Here is a 10,101-nt window from a genome sequence, read left to right on the forward strand (position 1 = left end):
TTCGATTTCACGGTCAACTAGCTCAAAAAAATAAGTAAATCCACGAAATATACCAAATGAAGTCAGAAATTGTTGAAATTTTGTGATGTGCCTTTGAATGGTGCATTTTGAACACACAAAAAGTATGGAGTTCAAATACGTTCACAAAAATGAAATCCCTTTGTAAGAGATGAGTTCTCGTTCGAAACCCTGATACTTCGAGAGAGATTGTCCGTTTTGTACACGAAGTGCATCCAGTTTTTGTCGTAGCCCTCTCAACTTTTTACACATGCTATGTGGATGAAATGATGATAGCATGCCAACTTTCAACATTTTCAGAGTTCATTTGTAGTGCTTTTCAATTTCAGGGTCAACTAGCTCAAAAAAATAAGTAAATCCACGAAATATACCAAATGAAGTCAGAAATTGTTGAAATTTTGTGATGTGCCTTTGAATGGTGCATTTTGAACACACAAAAAGTATGGAGTTCAAATAAGTTCACAAAAATGAAATCCCTTTGTAAGAGATGAGTTCTCGTTCGAAACCGTGATACTTCGAGATAGATTGTCCGTTTTGTACACGAAGTGCATCCAGTTTTTGTCGTAGCCCTCTCAACTTTTTAACACATGCTATGTGGGTGAAATGATGATAGCATGCCAACTTTCAACATTTTCAGAGTTCATTTGTAGTGCTTTTCGATTTCAGGGTCAACTAGCTCAAAAAAAATAAGTAAATCCACGAAATATACGAAATGAAGTCAAAAAGTATGGAGTTCAAAAAACCATATTATGAAATTAAATATTATCATTGGCGATTCATCTCTATTATGAAATCAAATATATCAAAAAACCATTGCAGAACATATGACCAAATTAATACAAGTTCATCATCACATTAAAGCCAAAGAACAGTAGTGATCAAATGTTATTATTGCAAAAAATAAATACATAAAGTTCTCTCATAAAACAACATACAACTATGTAAAACATTTAAATGCAACAACAAACGCGATCAAAATCGCAACTAAGGTAACAATTGACCCAACAGCATAATGATACCAAGCCTCTTTATCAATGGCATATTTTCTAATATTCCTAATCTTAAAGCGCATTTCATCCATCTTTAAGCGCATTGCATCCATGTTCAACCGCATCGCATCGATCTTCATCTTGCGATCATCGATGACATCGGCGACATGCAACTCCAGTTCCATATTCTTATCCTCAATTATTTTCAATTTTTTCTTCAAGTATTTGTTTTCTTTTTCAACCAAATTTAACTTCTCGGGACCCGAGAAATATGCAGGTTTCTAATAGTGCTCACTCCAGTGGGGGGTTCGCTTGAGTTGCTCAACCGTCCCTTTGCCCGGTGCTCATGACGCGCTACGGAACCTCCACCGTGCTAGCGGCATAGGAGCCTACTCAGCTAGGCCCCCTCAAGGGGGACGGACACCTCTACTGGGTTGGGAGGGATGTCAGTGGATTAGATCAGGAATACTTTTTATTTCCTCCCATACCCAGGAGGTGAGGTAGAGACGGAGGGCGGCCCTCGGGGGGACAAGAATTTTTATGTGGGTTGGAATTTCCGGTTCACATACCTCCTAGATTAAAAAAAAATGTCACATTGGTCGTCATAATTGTCATAAACACTGAATAAAACAAATAGTTATAAAAGATAATATATACCACATCCGAATCATAGACAGGACGAGGGCCGACGCAGGCGGATACCAAAACCATCGCACTATATAATAACAAAAAATAATGAAAGTGAGTAATTTATATAAGTATGTATCTAAATCATACAAGTAAGATTTTTTTGATTTTAAAAAGAAGATAAGAACAAGAGGCTCACCACGGTGGTGCTCGCAGTTGGTGCACGGCCAAACCTAGACAAATATTAAGGAAAATGGAGCTTGGAGGTCGAGATTGGAAAGGAGAAAGCTTAAGTAGAGTGGCTCGGACATTTCATCGAACACGTCATGTGCATGAACTAGAGTGGCAAGAGCATGGCATGGTCACACTTCAACAACCAAAAAACAGGGAATATGGTGGGCAGGGGCGAGGGTTTATATAGGCAAAACTTTAGTCCCGGTTCTTTCCACGCCCCGGGACTAAAGGCCCCTGCTTCCCACCTTCTGGTCAGCCGAAAAAGGGCCTTTAGTCCCGGGTCGTGGCTCCACCCGGGACTAAAGGGGTGTCTTCAGTCCCGGTTCGAGCCACGCCCCGGGACTAAAGGCCCCTGCTTCCCGCCTTCTGGTCAGCCGAAAAAGGGCCTTTAGTCCCGGTTCGTGGCTCCACCCGGGACTAAAGGGTCTTTAGTCCCGGATCGAACCACGAACCGGGACTAAAGATTCACCTGTATAAGCGGGAGTTAGAAAATTTCGAACCCAAATCGTCCATTTTCTCTTCTTCTTCCTCTCGTTCTCCTGCCCGGCGCGGCAAGCGACGAACTCGACGACGTCGTCAGGCTGCCCGCCGTCCTGCTCGCCGCCGCCTGCCGTCCTCCTCGCCGTGCGCCGCCCCGTCCTCCTCGCCGTCGTCGTCGTCCTGCTCGCCGCCGCCGTCCTCCTCGCCGCGCGCCTCCCTCCTCGCCGCACGCCGTCGACACCTCCGGCCGGTAAGCCCCACGCCCCCTCCTCCCCAACACTCCGGCCAGCACAAGCAAAGAAGAAAAGGAGAAGAAAGGAAGAAAAAGGAGAAGAAAGGAAGAAAAAAGAGAAGAAAGGAAGAAAAAGGAGAAGAAAAGAAGAAAAAGGAGAAGAAAGGAAGAAAAAGGAGAAGAAAGGAAGAAAAATAGAAGAAAGGAAGAAAAAGGAGAAGAAAGGAAGAAAAAGGAGAATAAGAAGAGGAGGAGAAGAAAAGAAGAAAAAGGAGAATAAGAAGAGGAGGAGAGGAGAAGAAGAGGAAAAATAGAAGAAGAGGAGAAGTAGAAGTAGAAGAAGAAGTAGAAGAAGAGGAGAAATAGAAGAAGAGGAAAAATTAGTTTATGGTTATAAGAAGAAGAACTATTTTTTTTGTCATTTAATTTTGCTATTGTATAGTGTATATGCTTAAGTGTTAATAGTGTTTCTTAGATTATTTCTTAGTTTTTCTATTGTATATGCTTAAGTGTTAATAGTTTAATTTTTATATTGTATATGCTTAAGTGTTAATAGTTTATTTTTAGCAAGAAAATTAATAGAACTAGTTTAATTTTGCTATTGTATATGCTTAAGTGTCCGGGACTAGGCTCCGCCCGGCTAGTATTTTAGAGTTTAGGTTCTAGCCAAGACCCGGGACTAAAGGTCCTCCTATATAAAACAAGCCTTCGAAGTTTCCAACCCCTCTTATATAGTTTGTTAGTTTATTAGTTAATCAAATGTCCGTTTTTTGCAGAACTATGGATCCACATATCAGGAACCTCGAAGAGGAAGAACTTCTCGAAGATATAATCAAAGACGACCCCGACGTTGAACCAGCCGAATCTCCGTCGTCATATCTAAACCCCTCCGGATATGGAATGGAGGTCGAGCGACACGAAGATGAAGCCGCCGATGGGGCAGGAGATAGGTCCAATGACGGAGAAGGTGATAGCTCCACTGATGGAGAAGCCGGTGGAGAAGCCGGTGAAGAAATAATAAAGTCCGGCGAGGTATACATATGAAGTTCAACAATCACTTGTAATATGTGAAAAATATTGGAGATACCTCTATATTGTACACATATACATTCATTTGACGAATGTTTCTCCCTCTTAGGCCTCCACATCGAGCAAATCTACGAAATGAGGCCCGACTAGAAAGTTGGATGCACGGACTCATTACACCTTTGAGGTGATAATGCCTACGGGGGAACCCAAGCTTCCTAAGAATGTTGCTGACACATTCAAGAAGCAATGCGGAGTTCTCGTTAGGGATCACGTCCCGATCAGCGTTCGAGAGTGGAACAAGCGCAAAGGGGCAGCCGATAGTGACTATGTCGCGGAAAGGTACAAAGATAATCTTTGGAATGATCTCATGTCACATTTCAAACGGTCGCCCCTCCCAAAGGCACGTCATGCTAATCTTCCTATCGGACCTTATGATCGTACCCCCGAGGAAAACGCCAGGATAGCAAAGGAACATCATGATGCGCAGATGAAAAAGAAGGAACCCGAGCCCCGCCCGGAATACACCTAGAAGCAAATAGCATTTGCAAAATACTTCACGACCCTTCCATCACAGTATGACTTATACCATAAGCCTGATGACTATACACACACATTGCAGAAGGAAGTGAAAAAGAGAAGATCTCGATCACCGCCGCCGGACTTGGGTCGTCCGTCTCCGCCGCCGCCCGCTCCGGATACTAAGCGGGAGCGTGCCACCAAGAACGCTCCGCCGACGATTCCTAAGCCACAGAGCACCCCAAAGCGCAAACGGTCGCCCCTCCCAAAGGTACGTCTGCTAATCTTCCTATCAGACCTTATGACTTACACCATAAGCCTGATGACTATACACGCACATTGCAGAAGGAAGTGAAAAAGAGCAGTTCAACTACAAGCAAGAAAAAATCAGACGTTCCTCAGCTTGGACAACAGGCCAAACAGTCGATCCCACCCCTCAAGGTGTTAACCGAGAATGTTCCCCCTTCGGTGCAGGGGCTAGCTTTAGAAACAACAAAGGAGTTGGCGGCTCAATGTGGTATCTCGGTTGAAGAATTGCTGTCTTCCCAAGACGACAAGATACCCAAGGCTGTGGTAGCCCCTAAGCCAAAATTTGTCATGGGTGAGCCTTTGGTCAGCAAAGATGATCTCCCAACAAATATGCGTTACTTGCATACATGGTACTTAAGTGAATCAAAGAAGGGGAGAACGATGATCGTGCTGAGTGTGCCACGGGAGTACTACGACCGCCCCGAAGAAATCATATCGACTTTGATGAACTCTTCCAGATGTACAATGCCGACGCCCTCGACAAATCACTTATGAGTTGCTATTGTCTGTAAGTTTTTCAATTCGTTGTCTACATATAACTTGTTTAGTTATTTCAATTCATTGTCTAGATATAACTTGTACTCTATTATGCAGAATGAAGATTTTGGATTGTAAAAGTAAGAGCATCATAAATATTGGGTTTATTGACCCAGATAAAATACATATAGCGACGCTAACTAATTATCCCAAGGAGACGGAGGAAAACCTTCTAAGGTTTCTAACAGATCAAAATTTCTGTGACCACATACTGTTTCCATACAACTTCAAGTGAGGGTCTTTACTCTGTTGTGTCCATTCACTTATAAGTGTAATTGATAAGTTACTGACATATATATATATATATATACATGTGCAGCTTTCATTGGATTCTGTTGGACATTCAAATTAATAAGGGAAGAATTGATGCCTTCGACCCATTATCGAGACCCTTGGAACAGTTCCAAAGCCTGCAGGACATGCTCCAAGGGTAATTTTAATCATTCTTGCGCTCTATCGGTCTCTTTCGATGATTTTCTGATATATCAATTAATGAAAAACTTAGCAAAGCATTATCCTTGTCGGGCAGGGTTTGGAAGCGGTTCAAGCGCGTGACTCCCGGTAAATTTCCTAAGAAGCTGACCTTTAGAGCGGCTCAGGTAAGTAGTAGTATGATATACTTCTATTAATTTTCAATACATTTATGATGCTAGATTATTATTTTGATTATATATATTCTATTCTCGTAAAGTGCGACCAGCAGCCACGGGGAACGCATCTATGCGGATACTATGTTTGCGAGACCATTCGCACGTTTACCTCCGAGCTCAAGGAGCACAGATTCGACGTAAGCAATGAACATTCACACCTCTATTTTTACCCGTCATTCTTTGTTATCATGATTGATATTCATATTCATCTCCTCTTCTTATATAGCACACGGCCATGAGGACGAAGGTCCTACCAGAGCAACGCGCGATTGCTGTTGCAGAGGAGGTTGCGGGATTTCTGAGAACGGAAGCTATAGATGACAAAGGACGATTTAGTGTAAATAGGGGCCATTACTCATGTTCGTCTATGTAATCGAATAGACGGGCTCTAGTCCCGATAATTCAGATCTGCATATAATTGTATATATATGCTCGCTTGTAAGATAAGTTAATCTTATATGTATACGCATAATTATTTCTATTTAAATTATATGAAAACTAATTTCCAAACACCAAACGAGGCATCACGTTAATCTCCCGAACACCTAAACCCTAAAACCCTAAAACCCAAAAATAATTTTCATTCAAAAAAAAAACCCAAAAACCAGCAAAATCTGAAAATCTTTAGTCCCGGACCGTGTAACGAACCGGAACTAACGGGCCTGCCCCTGGGGCGCTACGAGGCGCCCACGTGGAGCACCTTTAGTCCCGGCGTGTAAGAGGGCCGGGACGAAAAGGTTAGGCCTTTAGTCCCGCCCCTTTAGTCCCGGTTGGTGAACCGGGACTAAAGCCCCTTACGGGCCGGGGCTATAGGCCCTGTCCCCACTAGTGTGTGTTTCTTGTGAGACAAATTAAGGCGTATTTTGTGTTTCTTTTTTGAAACAAATTAAGGTGTTTCTTTGTTTTTGGAAGCCAAATGAAGGTGCTTCCTTGTTCTTGAAGCCAAATCAAGTCGGCTCCTTTTTAAAAACAAATTAAGGCGTTTTCTTGTTTTTTCTAAGACAAATTAAGGCGCTTCCTTGTTTTTGGAGGCCAAATCAAGGAGCTTCCTTGTTTTCGAAAGCCAAATAAAGGCGCCTTCTTTTTCCATGGCGATGAATTAATGTGTAATTGATATAGTGACGGCGTACTTGTTTTTGAAACTTAAATCAATTCGCTTTCTTGTTTTTGGAAGCCGAATCAAAGGGCCTCCCTTTCATACGGTAACAAATTAGTGCGTATTTGAAAGAGTGGTGACATACTTGTTTTTAAGCCAAATCAAGGTGCTTCCTTGTATACGTGGGCAAAACTTGGGTCGGGCCTAAAAAAACCTGTGATACAAAACTCAGGTCCCGACCGTGGACCTAGTTTTTTCGGGTACATGCCCGGCCCGAGCCTGAAGAAGCCTGGCCCGACCTGGTAAGCCCGGCCCAACATAGACGTAAAGTTGGGTTTTCTAGGCCCCAACTGTAATGCCCCAAGTGTGTAATTGCCATATTTGGAACCTATTGCATGTGGGTCCACCTTGTCTTGGATATGATGAGGTCATTTTGTGTCTATGATTTCATGTGTCACCTTGTGTTCTTATTCTCCTTTTGCATGCATGCATCCATGTCATCCCATCCTTGCCTTACCTTGTGATGCATGTGATCTTGTTTATGTGATGAGGTGCTGTTATTGTTTCATGTGGTTGTGGTGGAAGTACTAAGGGTAGAGGTGCTTGTCATATTTTCAAACCCCCTCTATTTATTTGCAAAACCATTTTCCTTCCTTCATCTCATGTTAAAAAATCCATCTTCCCCAAAGCTGTTTTAAAAATGTCTTTTATTTAGGAAATATTGTGGGAATAAGATGTACTAGTTTGGTGATTTGTTTTGGGTGCTAGAGGTGCTAGAATAAACACAAAACAGCCACCAATATTGTTGTTTTGTATTTATTTCATATGCCCCAAAAATCATGTTGTTATTTTATTCAATTAGCTTGCTAAATTTCAGGCCCAGGGACATTTTCCTTTTATTTTTATCTTTTGTGGTTCACTTTGTGGGCTTTCCCCTTTTCCTGTTGTTTTAATAAAAAGGAAATGGCTAGCAGTGGCCTTTTCCTTTAAGATGCGCTCTCGTGGGCTTCCTCCCACCAGAGAGGCCCAACTCTCCTCCCTCCCGTGTGCGCTGGAAACCCAAGCGCGTGCCTTCCTCCTCCCTGACGCCGTCTCCATACCTCTCTCCTTTCCGTCTTCATACCAGAGAGAGCACGAGCTACGCCGTCAGGCACAGCCGTCGAGGCCACCTCATAAAGCGTGGGCGTCCGTGCCCAACTACCCTAGGGTTTCCCTCTCTCACCATCTGCGCCGCCACCTCTCTCCATCCCCATCTCTCTTCCTTCCCTGCCGGTAAGTTCTCTGTAGGAGTTAGAAGAGAGAGAGAGCAGCCCCGCCGCGTCTACCCCACCGTCTCCGTTGAGCAGCGCTGGCGACCATGTCCGGGGCCTCGTGGATGGCGCCCGCGTTCCATTCCCGCCGTCATTGAGGTCGAGGGGCGACCACAACGACGGGCAGGAGCTCGTCACTGGTGTGTTCCCGGCGAACTTCTACCTCTACTTCGGTTCGGCAGCAGCATATCGTTCTTCTTCCTCTTCGTCGCCTCGTCGCCGTGGGGCCCTCTCCTTCCTTCCCGGGGTGAGGCAACTCTCCTCCCTCCTTCCTCCTCGCTAGGATCGCCTGTAGATCGCCGGAGTTTTCTCCTTTGTAGGTAGATCGGTCATGGCGAGGTGGTGTTCTGTTTCTTGCGTTCGGTTGCATGGGTGCAAGAGAGGGGCTTCCTCCCCCCTCGTGGTAGCAGCGCCGAGGCTAGTTTGGATCCCCTCGCTGACGTTGAGCCGTGGATAGTCCAGCACCACGTCGGCTTCTCTGTCGCCGTGCTCCTCTGTCGAAGCAAGCAGCAGATCATTGTAGTGTGTGTGTATCTTCTCTGTCGGGTGCGCCATGTAGGTGTGTAGCAGTAGCAGGGGAGCTCTCCCCTTCGTGTTGCATCGCCATGGTGGAGGGACTCTTCCCGTAGCATAGCAGCAGCAGCCATTCTGCTCCGGCCGCCTCCCTGTCGTCGGCATGCAGAGCAACAGGATTAGATGCATGTGCTAGCTTATCCTGATAGATCCCCTATATCTATCAGTAATCGTTTCGTAGCCTAGCGGTAGCAGCTTGTGGTGCGTGATGAGAGGGCGCGGGTTCGATCCCCCCTCGACACATCTTTTATTTCTGATTTTTATGCACAGCAGCAAACAGGGACATGTTACTCTGCTTACTTCCCTTACTCTGTCGACTAAATGCCAGCAGCAGAGTGGTCTAGCTTGGTGGCTTGAACCAGGGCTCTCGGGTTCGATTCCCCCAACAGTCCTTTTATTTTATTTGTTGTTGCTTTTCTGTTTTTGCCTTGTAGACTTGCAGAGGTGGAGGTGAGTGTTAGATCTAACTTGTGGGTATTATTTTCCATGCTTCCTCCAACAGCAGGAGTTGCTAGTATTGCTAGCTAAGTATTTTTGCTAGCATGTGTATATGTGAGTGTGTAGGGTGCTTGCTTACGTGTGTGTGTGTGTGTGTGTGTGCATACACATGGTGAAGACCACATGTGTGAGTGTGTGTGATGATGTATGTGGGGGGGGGGGGGGGTAAACAGACCCATTTGCAACTTGTGCACCTCCTCATCTTAAATATGAGAGAGGGCATGATGTGTGTGTGTGTGTGTGTGGGTGATATAGGGAGAGAAGTGTTTGTGTTGTGGATGTGCATGACACCAACATGGGGTCCGAACCCTCATGTCCATATTGTCTTTGTGCACATGAGCATAGCTATGTGATAGTTGTTCTAGTGAGAGTTGCATGAATTGTTGCACTATTCACTATGTTGGATTCTATGTAGTTTTTCCTTCCTAGTTTGAGCTCACTTGCTCCAAGCATGTGCATATGTTTTATATATGTTTTTGGGGTAGAAAGATCCCAGGAATCCTTTGGTGAAATCAATTTTTGCCATTGGAACATTTTCTGGGAAAGTCATATTTGCATTTTCTTCTAAGTTTAGAGCTTGGTTCCATGAATGGTGATGTGCTCTTGTATTTGTTTCTTGATTGTGGTAGTAGAGGGTGACCCCCTCTACCACATGTTGGTTTCAATTCATGATTTGGAATCCATGTGTGCAAGTTGTGCCCATCATGGATGCGTGCAAGTCTGAGAATCTGGTTATATTTTCTTCACCTGTAGATGAGGTTGTGCTGGTCATTGTGTTGTGATCTAGCCCTAGCTTTCAACTAGAAAGTTGGACCTGATATGTTTGTCTAGCTTTTTGTTAAATTTCTTGTCATTTGGAGCCCTGTAGGTATTGTTTTGGCTGCTGTCAAAAAGCTTCAGAGCAAAGACAGAAAGTTAGGTGCAGGAATTTTCACTAAGTCCCTGAGATCTGATGCTTTTGGGCAAGTTTGCAGCCTTATAACTTTCTGTGTTTAATTCCTTT

The sequence above is a fragment of the Hordeum vulgare genome, chromosome 2H, assembly GCF_904849725.1.
Source record: "Hordeum vulgare subsp. vulgare chromosome 2H, MorexV3_pseudomolecules_assembly, whole genome shotgun sequence".
In the NCBI taxonomy this organism is placed as follows: Eukaryota; Viridiplantae; Streptophyta; class Magnoliopsida; order Poales; family Poaceae; genus Hordeum; species Hordeum vulgare.